The 14,585-nt window shown below is 49.6% G+C and overlaps 1 pseudogene; it reads right to left on the minus strand.

The window, feature by feature from the left end:
• Positions 1 to 4,777: 4,777 nt before the first annotated feature.
• Positions 4,778 to 12,997, minus strand: LOC103298464 (nucleophosmin-like; annotated as a pseudogene).
• Between the last annotated feature and the right edge of the window lie 1,588 nt (positions 12,998 to 14,585).

The raw sequence follows: 14,585 nt of genomic DNA on the forward strand, positions 1-14,585 counted from the left end.
GTCTCACCCGGGCCTGGGACCCAGCCTCACCCGGATGGATCCAGGGGCGCACGGCCTCACCCGGACCCAGGATCTGGCTTCACCCGTACCCAGGGACGCTTGGCCTCTCCCAGACCCAGGGGCACGTGGCCTCACCCGGGCTTAGTTGCACAAGGCCTCACCTGGTTCCAGGGACACATGGTCTCTCCCGGACCCAGGGACGCTTGGCCTCTCCCAGACCCAGGGCCACTTGGGCTCACCCGGGCCTAGGTGTACGAGGCCTCACCCGGATCCAGGGACACATGGTCTCACCCGGACCCAGGGACGCTTGGCCTCTCCCAGACCCAGGGCCACTTGGGCTCACCCGGGCCTAGGTGCACGAGGCCTCATCCGGATCCAGGGACACATGGTCTCACCCGGACCCAGGGACGCTTGGCCTCTCCCAGACCCAGGGGCACGTGGCCTCACCCGGGCCTAGGTGCACGAGGCCTCACCCGGATCCAGGGACACATGGTCTCACCCGGACCCAGGGATGCCTGGCCTCTCCCAGACCCAGGGCCACTTGGGCTCACCCGGGCCTAGGTGCACGAGGCCTCACCCGGATCCAGGGACACATGGTCTCACCCGGACCCAGGGACGCTTGGCCTCTCCCAGACCCAGGGCCACTTGGGCTCACCCGGGCCTAGGTGCACGAGGCCTCACCCGGATCCAGGGACACATGGTCTCACCCGGACCCAGGGACGCTTGGCCTCTCCCAGACCCAGGGCCACTTGGGCTCACCCGGGTCTAGGTGCACGCGTCCTCACCCGGATCCAGGGACACATGGTCTCACCCGGACCCAGGGACGCTTGGCCTCTCCCAGACCCAGGGCCACTTGGGCTCACCCGGGCCTAGGTGCACGAGGCCTCACCCGGATCCAGGGACACATGGTCTCACCCGGACCCAGGGACGCTTGGCCTCTCCCAGACCCAGGGCCACTTGGGCTCACCCGGGTCTAGGTGCACGCGTCCTCACCCGGATCCAGGGACACATGGTCTCACCCGGACCCAGGGACGCTTGGCCTCTCCCAGACCCAGGGCTACTTGGGCTCACCCGGGCCTAGGTGCACGAGGCCTCACCCGGATCCAGGGACACATGGTCTCACCCGGACCCAGGGACGCTTGGCCTCTCCCAGACCCAGGGCCACTTGGGCTCACCCGGGCCTAGGTGCACGAGGCCTCACCCGGATCCAGGGACACATGGTCTCACCCGGACCCAGGGACGCTTGGCCTCTCCCAGACCCAGGGCCACTTGGGCTCACCCGGGCCTAGGTGCACGAGGCCTCACCCAGATCCAGGGACACATGGTCTCACCCGGACCCAGGGACGCTTGGCCTCTCCCAGACCCAGGGCCACTTGGGCTCACCCGGGTCTAGGTGCACGCGTCCTCACCCAGATCCAGGGACACATGGTCTCACCCGGATCCAGGGACGCTTGGCCTCTTCCAGACCCAGGGCCACTTGGGCTCACCCGGGCCTAGGTGCACGAGGCCTCACCCGGATCCGGGGACACATGGTCTCACCCGGATCCAGGGACGCTTGGCCTCTCCCAGACCCAGGGCCACTTGGGCTCACCCGGGCCTAGGTGCACGAGGCCTCACCCGGATCCTGGGACGCATGGTCTCACCCGGACCCAGGGACGCTTGGCCTCTCCCAGACCCAGGGGCACGTGGCCTCACCTGGGCCTAGGTGCACGAGGCCTCACCCGGATCCGGGGACACATGGTCTCACCCGGATCCAGGGACGCTTGGCCTCTTCCAGACCCAGGGCCACTTGGGCTCACCCGGGCCTAGGTGCACGAGGCCTCACCCGGATCCGGGGACACATGGTCTCACCCGGACCCAGGGACGCTTGGCCTCTCCCAGACCCAGGGGCACGTGGCCTCACCCGGGCCTAGGTGCACGAGGAGTCACCCAGATCCAGGGACACATGGTCTCACCCAGACCCAGGGATGCTTGGCCTCTCCCAGACCCAGGGCCACTTGGGCTCACCCGGGTCTAGGTGCACGCGTCCTCACCCGGATCCAGGGACACATGGTCTCACCCGGACCCAGGGACGCTTGGCCTCTCAGACCCCGGGGCACGTGACCTCACCCATGCCTCGGTGCACGAGGTCTCACCCGGATCCAGGGACACACGGTCTCCCCCGGACCCAGGGACGCCTGGCCTCCCCCAGACCCAGGGGCACGTGGCCTCACCCGGGCCTAGGCGCACGAGGCCTCACCCGGATCCAGGGACACACGGTCTCACCCGGACCCAGTGACGCCTGGCCTCCCTCAGACCCAGGGGCACGTGGCCTCACCCGGGCCTAGGTGCACGAGGCCCCACCCGGATCCAGGGACACATGGTCTCGCCCGGACCTAGGGGTGCGTGGCCTCTCTCAGACCCAGGGGCACGTGGCCTCACCTGGACCTAGGTGCACGAAGCCACCCGGACCCAGGGGCGCGTTACCTCTCTCAGACCCCTGGTCGCGTGGTCTCACCCGGATCCAGGGGCTCACGGCCTCACCCGTACTCGGGACCCAGCCTTACCCGGATCCAGGGGCCCACGGCCTCACCCGTACTCGGGTCCCAGCCTTACCCGGATCCAGGGGCCCACGGCCTCACCCGGACCCAGGGTTCAGATTCGCCCGGACCCAGGGGCACATGGCCTCACCCGAACCCGGAATCCAGCTTCACCTGGACCCAGGGGCGCGCGGCCTCACCCAAACCCAGGGGCGTGAGGCCTCACCTAGACCCAGAGGCGTGTGACCACATCTGAGCCCAGAGGCTCGCAGGCTCGCCTGGACTCGGATCTCAGCGGGGTTTCGTCTTCTTGATCCCAATTCCTGTTGGTCAATTCCCTCTCAGCAATTCCTTCGGTCATTTTCTCAGAGCTCCAGGGCGGCTGCCGCAGAACTCGTTGGGCGGCGGGCTCGGCAAGGCTCCAGTGTGCCCGGTGCCCGGCGGTGGGCTGGTCCGGTGTCGCTGCGTCGGCCCTTGGGTCTGCAACGGTGGCCAGTCGCTGAGCGTGCGCACCTGGCCACTTTGGGGCATTGAGATTCTTGAAGGACTCGGAGGTCAGCAAGCACGGAGTCTCCCTCCCCATGTCTCCCAGGGGCTCGTCTGTCCGTGCTCGGCAGCGAGTGGAGCCGTCCCCTCAGCCGGAGACCGCCGGGGGAACTGCGCCGAGCACTTTCCAGGCCACCATTGTGTCGCCTGAGCCATAGTTCTTAAAGTGTGGACTTTGGGTCACCGGCATCAGCATCATCCTGCGTACCCCTCTCTTTTATTCTAGTTGTAGAGCATCTGCTCAGCCAGCCCCCCGGTCTTTCTGGCTGGTGTCTGCTCTGCTCTCCCGTCTCAGTCTCAATATTGTTGTGGTAGGCATCGATCAGGCTGCCGCCCTATGTCTCCATCTTGGTCCTCCTTTGTACAGTTAAGTCTTGATTGTTGTTGGTGTCACTGGGAGGGATTGTCCTCCAGGCCAATTGGCCGTGAGGACCCTCTTTGTCTATATAGGAAGAGTTGCTGTGCAGGAGACATGTTTGTGGGCCGGGTCTTGATGCAGCAATGCCTTGGCGCTCACTGAGTCTGCCTCTAGAATGCCTCCCTTATGCAAGTGATTGAAATCTGGTGTCATCTCCCACCAACCACTAGATGCCCTCGTTTCTGGGTCTCCAATGTAGTGTGGGTCAGCCACTACCTGAGGCACTCAGCAGGAAAAAGCTTCTGCTCAGCTTGGCTGGGGCGGAGCTACAGGGTGGAGCCTACAACCTTGGCTTCCTGTCAGCCCCGCCCTATGAGGCTCCTGTGTCTGTGTCCCTCTGTATTCCTTGCAAACACCTCTGAGAGAAACGCGCCCTGGAGTTTCGCCCACTGCCAAACAGTCCAGTCCCTCCCCTAATGAATCTGGACTCCCAGATTCTCGCCTGGAACTGGGTTTCAGTGTAGTTGGAACTGGGTCTCAGCGCAGTCTGGCGTCCCTGTCTCCTTCCCAGCAGGGCCACCCAGTGGCGCAGGCAAAAGTCCGTCCTCTGCGCACCTTCCAGTGCGCGCGTCTGGAGCCGCCGCTTCTCTGTGCCTCCGCCACCACAGCCCAAATTCATTCCCCCAGCGTGCGCCTGGCTTCCCAGGGTTTCGCCCGGAACTGGGGTTCAGTGCAGTCGGAACTGGGGTTCAGCACGGTCCTGAGCTTATGTCTCCTTCCCGCTAGGGCAGTTCAGTGGCGCAGGCAACAGTCCGTCCTTTGCGCCCCTTCCCGTGCGCGCCTCTGGAGCTCTGCCTTCCCCCGCTCCTCTGTGCCTGCGCCCCACAGCCCAGATTCATTCCCCCAGCCTGCGCCTGGCTTCCCAGGGTTTCGCCCGGAACTGGCGCTCAGTGCAGTCGGAGCCGGCGCTTAGCACACTCCGGAGCCTTTATCTCCTTCCTGCCAGTAAACGCCGGCCAGGCCTTTGGCCGCCCCTTCCTCTCCGGCTCCATCCTCCCCGCAGGCGCGCGTGCTCGTGTCTCCGCCAGTTTCTCCATACCTCAGGCTTTTACGGCTCCCCCGATTGTCCCCGTGGCCTTCTCCTTCCCCCCAGCTGTGGGCATTTCAGTCCGCCAGCTCTCCTGTGGTTCTGGACGATGTCCGTTCTGACCTCTAGTTGTGCCTTTGAAATTGTTGTGCCCGGCTGCAGGTTAGGTGTTTCACCTATGCCGCCATCTTGGTTTTTCTGGATTTCCATTTTTAAAAACTAAACAGGCATTTTGGACAATATAACTTGGCAATGGAACCTGGACAACATTTATCAGACATGGTAGGGAAAGTTCTCACTCTGCATTATAAAAAGGACAGCCAGATATCAACTGTTACAGAAATGAAATAAGATGGAAAATTTTAACAAACTGTTTAAACTGTTTTCTTAAAAAGACTTCCTCCACTGCCAGAGATCTTGAATAGCCTCCATACCAGTCATAATTAATGAACTTGGCTTCCACTTTAGGAAGAGAACCAGCCTTTTTTATATTTGTTTGAATTTTTGCTTTAATGTTTTTTACAGAACTAGGACCTTTCCATGTTTTAGGGTTGTTGTTTTTTTAAGGATTCTTGATCGTTTGATCTTGGTGTTGATGGTTTTGATTCTTTTTCATTCTGGTTTGATTTTTGTGCATTTTTGGCTGGACTATCTCATATGGATTTCTTTTTTTTTTTAAATATTTTTTATTGAGCTATTATATGTGTACATATCTTACCATTACCCCCCCACCCCACACCCACACATTCCCTCCCAACCCAGATTTTTCCGTCCATTGTTTATGCTTATATGCATGCATACAAGTCCTTCGTTTGATTTCATAACTCCCCCACCTCTCCCTAACTTTCCCCCTGTAATTTGAAAGTCTGTTTGATGCTTTACTGTCTCTATATCTATCTTTTTGTTCATCACGTTATAGTGTTCTTTACTATCCTTAAATGAGTGAGATCATGTGGTATTTTTCTTTCATTGACTGGCTTATTTCACTTAGCATAATGTTCTCCAATTCCATCCAGGTTGCTGCAAATGATGAGAATTCCTTCTTTTTTATGGCAGCATAGTATTCCATTGTGTAGATGTACCACAGTTTTCCGATCCAGTCATCTGCTGATGGGCACCTAGGCTGTTTCCAAATCTTAGCTATTGTAAATTGTGCTGCTATGAACATAGTGGTGCATATATCCTTTCTGATTGGTGTTTCTAGTTTCTTCGGATATATTCCCAGGAGTGGGATTACTGGGTCAAATGGGAGTTCCATTTTCAGTTTTTTGAGGAAACTCCATACTGTTCTCCACAGTGGCTGCACCAGTCTGCATTCCCACCAGCAGTGCACGAGGGTTCCTTTTTCTCCGCATCCTCGCCAACACTTGTTGTTGATTTGTTGATGATAGCCATTCTGACAGGTGTGAGATGGTACCTCATTGTTGTTTTGATTTGCATCTCTCGGATAATAAGTGACTTTGAACATGTTTTCATGTGTCTCTTGGCCTTCCTTCTGTCTTCTTTTGAAAATATTCTGTTTAGGTCTGTTGCCCATTTTTTTATTGGATCATTTATCTTCCTCTTATTGAGTTGCATAAGCTGCCTGTAGATGTTGGAGATTAAACCTTTATCAGTGATAGCATTTGCAAATATGTTTTCCCATGCAGTGGGTTTTCTTGTTGTTTTGTTGATGGTTTCTTTTGCTGTAAAAAAGCTTTTTATTTTGATGTAGTCCCATTTGTTAATTTTCTCTTTAGCTTCCATTGCCCTAGGGGCAGTGTCAGTGAAGAAGTTCTTGTGGCATATGTCTGAGATTTTGTTGCCTGTGAATTCCTCTAGTATTTTTATGGTTTCCCATCTTATGTTTAAGTCCTGTATCCATTAGGAGTTTATTTTTGTGTATGGCGTAAGTTGGTGATCTAGTTTCATTTTTTTGCATGTATCTGTCCAGTTTTCCCAACACTATTTATTGAAGAGACTGTCTTGACTCCATTGTATGTCCATGCCTCCTTTGTCAAATATTAATTGAGCATAGTGGTTTGGGTCGATATCTGGGTTCTCTATTCTGTTCCATTGATAAATATGTTCTTGTGCCAGTACCAGGCTGTTTTGAGAACAGTGGCTTTGTAATACAGCTTGAAATCTGGTATTGAGATCCCTCCTACTTTATTCTTCTTTCTCAGGATTGCTGTGGCTATTCGGGGTATTTTTTTATTCCAGATGAATTTTTGGAGAGTTCTTTCTAGGTCTGTGAAATATGCTGTTGGTATTTTGATGGGGAGTGCATTGAATCTGTAGATTGCTTTGGGTAGTATGGACATTATAATGATGTTGATTCTACCAATCCATGAACATGGTATGTTCTTCCATCTGTTTACGTCTTCCTCTATCTCTTTTTTCAGTGTCCTGTAGTTTTCTGCGTATAGGTCTTTTACCTCCTTAGTTAAGTTTATTCCTAGGTATCTTAATTGTTTTGGTGCGATGGTAAATGGGATTGCTTTTTTAGTCTCTCTTTCTGTAAGTTCATTATTGGTGTATAGAAAAGCCATAGATTTCTTGGCGTTAATTTTGTATCCCGCTACATTGCCGAATTCATTTATTAAGTCTATTAGTTTTTTTGATGGAATCTTTTGGGTTTTTTATGTACAATATCATGTCATCTGCAAATAAGGACAGCTTCACTTCTTCTTTTCCAATTTGGATGCCTCTTATTTCTTCTTCTTGCCTAATTGCGATAGCTAATACTTCCAGTACTATGTCAAACAGGAGTGGTGAGAGTGGGCATCCCTGTCTTGTTCCTGTTCTTAGGGGAAATGGTTTTAGTTTTTGCCCATTGAGTATGATGTTTGCTGTGGGTTTATCATATATAGCTTTTATTATGTTGAGGTATGATCCTTCTATTCCCACCTTGTTGAGAGTTTTTATCAAGAAAGGGTGTTGGATTTTGTCAAATGCTTTTTCTGCATCTATTGATATGACTATGTGATTTTTATCTCTCAGTTTGTTTATGTGATGTATCACGTTTATTGATTTGCGGATATTGTACCATCCTTGCATTCCTGGGATAAATCCTACTTGGTCATGGTGTATGATCTTTCTGATGTACTGCTGGAGCCGATTTGCTAGAATTTTGTTGAGGATTTTGGCATCTATGTTCATGAGGGATATTGGCCTGTAATTCTCTTTCATTGAGTTGTCTTTATCTGGTTTTGGTATTAGGGTGATGCTGGCTTCATAGAAGGAGCCTGGAAGTGTTCCTTCCTCTTGAATTTTTTGGAATAGTCTGAGGAGGATAGGTTTTAGTTCTTCCTTGAAAGTTTGGTAAAACTCTCCTGTGAAGCCATCTGGCCCCGGGCTTTTGTTTGCTGGAAGCTTTTTGATGACTGCTTCAATTTCTTCCATAGTTACTGGCATGTTGAGCTGTTTAGATTCTTCCTGATTGAGTTTTGGAAGGTTGTATTTTTCTAGGAATATGTCGATTTCCTCTAGGTTGTCCAGTTTGTTGGAATAGAGTTGTTCGTAGTATTTTGTAAGAATCCTTTGTATTTCGTCGGGGTCTGTTGTTATTTCACCTCTTTCATTTCTGATTTTGTTTATTTGGGTCCTCTCTCTTTTCTTCTTGGTGAGCCTGGCTAGAGGTTCATCAATCTTGTTTATCCTTTCAAAGAACCAGCTCTTGGTTTTGTTGATCTTTTGTATTGTTTCTTTGGTCTCTATGTCGTTTATCTCTGCTCTGATCTTTATTATTTCTTTCCTTCTGCTTACACTGGGCTTATCTTGTTGCTCTCTCTCTAACTCTTTGAGTTGTTGGGTTAGGTAATTTATTACCATTGTTTCTTGATTTTTGCAGTAGGCTTGTAGAGCTATGAACTTCCCTCTCAGGACTGCTTTCGCTGTGTCCCATAGATTTTGGATTGTTGTGTTTTCATTGTCATTTGTTGCCATGATGTTTTTTATTTCTTCCTTGATGTCTTTGGTAACCTAGTCATGGTTTAATAGCATGCTGTTTAGTCTCCAAGTGTTTGATTTCTTTGGGTTGTTTTTATTGTAGTTGATTTCCAGTTTTATGCCACTGTGATCTGAGAATATACTTGATATGATTTCTATCTTATTGAATTTGGAGAGACTTTGCCTATGTCCTAACATATGGTCTATCTTTGAAAATGACCCATGTGCACTTGAGAAGAATGTATATTCTGTGGCTTTGGGGTGAAATGTTCTGAAGATGTCTATGAATTCCATCTGTTCTAGTGAGTCATTTAGGATTGATGTTTCTTTGCTGATTTTTTGTTTAGAGGATTTGTCCAATGGTGATAGTGGGGTATTGAAGTCTCCTACTATGATTGTATTGCTGTCAATCTCTACTTTGATATCTTCCAGGATTTTTTTAATGTATCTTGGTGCTCCTGTATTGGGTGCATATATGTTTACCAGAGTTATTTCTTCTTGTTGGATTTCTCCCTTTAGTATTATGAAGTGGCCTGCATTATCTCTAGTTATGTCCTTCACTTTGAGATCTAATTTGTCAGATATAAGTATTGCTACCCCAGCTTTTTTTTCATTTCCATTCGCCTGGAAAACCTTTTTCCAGCCTTTTACTCTCAGTCTGTATGCATCCTTTTTTTTGAGGTGGGTTTCCTGTAGACAGCAGATATATGGGTTTTGTTTTCTTATCCAATCTGTTACCCTGTGTCTTTTGATTGGGGCATTCAATCCATTTACATTTAAAGTTATTATTGATAGGTACTTATTTGACGCCATTTTTATTCTATACCTGTGTTCCTTCTTTGCTTCCTATTTCTTTCTTTTTTTTTTTTTTTTACAGCAGACCCTTTAGCATTTCTTTCATTGCTGGTTTGGTGGTGATAAACTCCCTTAGTCCTTTTTTGTCTGTGAAGCTCCTGAATTCACCTTCAATTTTGATTGATAGCCTTGCTGGGTACAGTATTCTTGGATTGAGACCCTTTCTTTGCATGACTTTGTATATTTCATTCCATTCCCTTCTGGCCTGATGAGTTTCTGTTGAGAAATCAGTTGCTAGTCTGATGGGGGTTCCTTTGTATGTAACTGTCTGTCTCACTCTGGCTGCTTTTTAGATTCTTACTTTGTCGTTGGTGTTTGCCAACTTGATTATAATGTGCCTTGGCGTTGGTCTTTTGTGGTTCATTTTGCTTGGAACTCTGTGAGCTTCTTGGATTTGTGTGGGTTTTTTCTTCCCTATATCAGGGAAGTTTTCTGTTATTATTTCTTCAAACAGGTTTTCTATTCCTTGCTCAGTTTCCTTTCCTTCTGGCACCCCTATTATCCTGATGTTGTTTTGTATTGTGTTGTCCCGAAGTTCCCTTAGGCTCTCCTCAAGCTTTCTAATTTTTGTTTCTAGAAGCTGTTGTAATTGGGTATTTTTTTCCATCTTGTCTTCTAGCTCACTTATGCGGTCCTCTGCTTTGTCTAGTCTACTGTTGATGCTTTCTATTGAGTTCTTTACAGCAGCGATGTCATTTTTCATTTCTTCTTGGTTCTTCTTCATTTCCTCTTGGTTCTTACTCATATTGTCGAATTTGTCTTCCATCCTTTTCAGCCACTTTATGACCATTTCTCTGAATTCTTTCTCTGATAGGTTGTTTGCCTCTAAATCGTTTACTTCCTTTTCTGGTGATGCCTGCTTCTCTTTCCTGTGGGGGCTGTTTCTTTGTCTCCTCATGGTCTCTCTTCTCAGGATGTCTGGTTATATAGATTTCTCTCTCTGGTGTTGATTTAAAGGTACAAAATACAACACAACCAGGCACAACAGACAAGGCACTGAACAGAATTGTATTCACGATATTAATAACTTCCAATAAAGGTAACCACCAGAGAAAGACAAATTAGGGAATAGGAGTGGAAGAGGGAGAGCAAAAAGAAAGAACAACAACAAAAAAAACAAAGAGTGTGAATCTGAACTTGGGAAAAGAGCAGAAAGAAAGAAAAAAAAAGAAAAGAAAAAAAAAGTAAGAGAGACAAGAACGATACTAAGAGAGAAAAGGGGAACAAACTATATATATGGGGAGTAAACTCCACTAGAACAACCACTATTCCCAGCAAATTCCAGCAACACGAGCCTGGAGATTAATACAAACTGCAACACCAGCTAATATCAAGTGAGGCAAGGGAAAACAAAAGTAAAAAACAAACAAAAACAAAGCAAACAAAAGAACCAACCAAACCAACAAAAAGAATAATCAAAACAATCTCATAAAAAAGCATAAAAATTCAGTCTAATCAACATTCAAGCAAACAACAACAAAAGGCCAGAGAGAAAAATAATTTTTTTAAGGTAGCGTAGAGAGAGGTTTGTATGGATTTGGAGCAGGGGGTTGGGAATTAGATATATAAGTAGGGTGAAGTTTTAGCGGAGAGTAAACTGAAAAAGTAGGGAAAATCTAAAGCCAGAAAGGGTTAAGATAAACTGGAGACCAAAAGGGGAAAGGTTAGAAGGAGAGTGATGGCATAATGTTAGCTTTGAGATAGGGTAAAACAATTGTAAGGGAAAGATGCAAATCGAATGTAGGACACTAATCCAAAAATAAAAGAAAGAGAAAATCAACTGACATTAAAAAAAAAAAAGTAAAATAATAGTAATAATAATTATGATTGAAAATAAAAATGTAATAATTAAAAAGGTGAAAATCGAATGAGGAAAAAGAAAAAAATTTAGTTTCTTAAGTAAAAGTTGCAAAAAATGAAAAAAAAAAATAAAATAAATGAGAATAAAAAATTTAAAAAATTGAAAAAAGAATTGAAAATTAAAAAATAGGAAGACTAAAATGTGCAGTAGCAGCTGTCATTCACTTCCTCTATTATTCTGTTTGGTACGCCTGTTTCCCAGTCTGGGCGGTATTTCAGTTCAGCTTCATTCCAGGGCTCCTCAGTGTTGGAAGCCAGTCCTGCTTTTTAAGCTGGCCGTGTCTTAATTTCTCGTATTTATTTTTGATTACACAAGAGACAATTAGCGTTTCAGCCCCTGGGTGGCAGTGTTTCTGAATTGACTTCCGGGCCTCTCTAGCTTTTTTTTTTTTTCCCCTCTATGGCACTCACTACCGGTTTGTGGAGGTGTGCTCCTCAGAGCTTGTGGAGGTGTGCACCTCAGAGCTGCCTCTCTGATGGATACACCAAGCTCTGTTCCCCAGGTTCCGGAAAAACAACTTCCCCCTGCAGTCTTTCAGGGATTTCCACCTGGGTTTACCTCTGTATTGGGCTTAGCAATCAGAGTCGGAAAGAGCCCAAGTGTGTGGACCGTGGGTCTGTGCGCCAGACTAAGGATCCTGCACTCCTTTGAAAATTCTTAGTCTGACCCTCCTCATCAGATTAAAATGAGTTGCTTTTAAGAGGTCACTTCTGTTAGCAGCTCAGAAGGATCACGGCAGTTCCAACTGCCGCCGATTTTTCTAGGCACTGACCTCCCAGTTCCTGCAGGTCTTGCGGCTGCCGTGCTTCCCTCACCCAGCGCTTCCCTCACCCACCGCGGGGATTAGAAACCGCACCTTATTTCAGGCGAAATCTGACCTTTCCGTGATGCAGTGAAGAGTTCCCTTGAATCTGAATGTTTGCGCCTATAGGGGACCGGTGTTCTGGTGATCGCAGCAGTTCAGTGTTTGCAGTTGTCGCGGAAAGTCAGGTTTCCAATAAAATCCTCCTTTGCTTGCAAGATGGCGAGGCGCCTGGTGGAGGGGACCCAGCCCCTGTGGGTGCTTCACGGTCAGGGGAACACTGCCCAGCACTCCCTCGCCTTCTCCTGGAGTTTAGCTGTCCCTTGGCTTGCCCACATACACTCCCCCTGCGAGCCTCTGCCTCTCCCACACTCTGCCCCAGGAACAGACTCCAAACCCGACTCTATTCCGTCGCCATTTTTTTCCACCTCATATGGATTTCTTTACTGGAGCTTTTTCTTTGGCTTCCTAATCATCAAAATAATAATAATCATCATCATCATCATCATCATCATCGTCGTCGTCGTCATCCTCCTTTTTCATTGTCCTCATCATCTTCATCAGCATCAAGTTTTACTCTTTTCTGTGGTACCTTGCTACCACCTCCAGGGGTAGAACCCTTTCCAGACATACTTAGGAGTTTCACATCCTTCTCTTCATCTTCTGATTCTACATCTCCCTCCACAGCTACTAAGTGGTGTTTACTAATATGCACAGGCCCTGAACCACAATTCAACCATAAGAGCACAGGTGGTGTTATTTCAAAGCCACCAAGGGACACCATTGGCTATACAGACATTTTCAAAGTTGCCAGTGTTACTTTAATTGGACTGCCTTCATAATTCATTGCCTCTGCTTCAACAATGTGCAGTTCATCCTTTGCTCCAGCCCCTAAACTGACTGTTCGTAAAGATAATTGGTGCTCATTTTCATTATTATCCACCTTGAAGTTATAATCTTTGTTGACCTTTAGTTCACAACCAAAAAGATAGTTCTGGGGCCTCAGAGGGCTCGTGTCCATGTCCATAGAATCTTCCATGGGGTGGTAGCATGCACTTAAATGAGAGAGAAGGCAGACAGAGATAAATGGTATCTGTGGTGCAGAACAGACGAGCAGGATGGAATCGCACCAGGGCCCTGTGTCTTTATGTTAAAACTAGAGGCCCAGTAAACAAATTTGTGCCAACCTCCTGCCATCTCCTCCTCCTGACAGGCCCAGCCCCGATCAGCCTTGATTGGACCCGTGCATGAATTCGCGGGCCCACCCTGCGCTATGTCTCAAAAATACCTTCTCCCCCTGCAGGCCGATCAGGGCTGGGCTGGCTGGGGGAAGGGGCTGCCGGGATTGGCTGGTGGCCCCGCCCCGATTGGGGTTTGGGACCGATTGGGGGCAAGACTGGCCATGGGGAGGGGCTGTGGGCGGTGGGCCAGCCGGCCACAACCTCAATGGGGTAGGGGGTGCTGATTGGGGGCCAGCGGCCTGGGGGAGAGGCAATGGGTGGTTGGCTGGCTGGCTCTCCTCCTGATTGGAGTGGAGGGGGCTGATCTGGGGTGGGGCCAGGTGGGGGGAAAGGCTGAAGGAGATTGGTTGGCTAGCCCCACCCCCTAGTGGGGTGGGGAAGCAATAAGGGGTGGGGTCAGCCTAGGGGAGGGGCTGCAGGAGGTTGGCTAGCCAGCCCTGCCCCCATTGGGGTGGGAGTGCAATCAGGAGTGGGGTGGCCAGGGGGAGGGGGAGTTTGGCTGCCCTGCTCTTTTTTTTGTGTGGGGGCAACTTAATGACTTTTATTTGTGGTGCCTGCGCTATGTCTCAAAAAATACCTTCTCCCCCTGCCCAAGACAGTGTCTGGGAGGGGGCAGCAAAAAACAGAAGTCATCCTTCCCTATTGCACATGGACCCTATATACAGGCCCACCTGGCCCAGGTCAGCAGGATGCTTGGCAGATTCTCAGATCCCTGCTCAGGGGTAGGAGGGGTGACTGGTGGCAGCACATGTGAGAGGGGACCTCCGGGTGGCCACTCTGGTCCTGGCTACTGGTCCTGGCACTTCTTGGTTCTTGGTTTCTTCCTAGTCCTGCCTGCAGCCCTGGTCCCCCTACCTGGCTCAGCCTCCCATCTCCATCCTGGCCTCAGATGGCCCCCTTGGCTCCTGGGGGAGTCTGTCCTCCTTTCCCAGCCTGGAGGTCCAGAGGGGAGGTTATGGCTTCTCAGAGACTCCCCAGCAGTCCTGTCACTCGTGTTCACACAGGGGAAGGGGTGCATGTGGCAGAAGCAGCTGTATAAATGCGGGTGCAGGGGCAAGTCCTCTGGAGTCACTAGGACAGTTTGCTGATGACGCGGATCAGGGCCGTGTTCTCATCCTTGAGGCACTGGTTGTCAGCCCGGAGGTTGGACAGGCCCTTTGGCTCCTCTTCCAGCTCAGTTATCTTGCACTCCAGGGCCCTGTGCTCAAATCTCTCCAGCTCTAAAAGGGCCAGCCTCTCTGCAAAGAGCTCCTGCCTCTGCATGGCATGCTCCAGCTCCACCTTGAGCTGCATCAGCCACAGTGTGGTCTCAGTCAGGGCCTCATGAGGTCTCTCTCATTCTCAATGCACAGCTCTGTGTAGAGCTTCCTGAAGTCTCCCCCGAGC

Source organism: Eptesicus fuscus, chromosome 1 (assembly GCF_027574615.1).
Source record: "Eptesicus fuscus isolate TK198812 chromosome 1, DD_ASM_mEF_20220401, whole genome shotgun sequence".
Taxonomy (NCBI): Eukaryota; Metazoa; Chordata; class Mammalia; order Chiroptera; family Vespertilionidae; genus Eptesicus; species Eptesicus fuscus.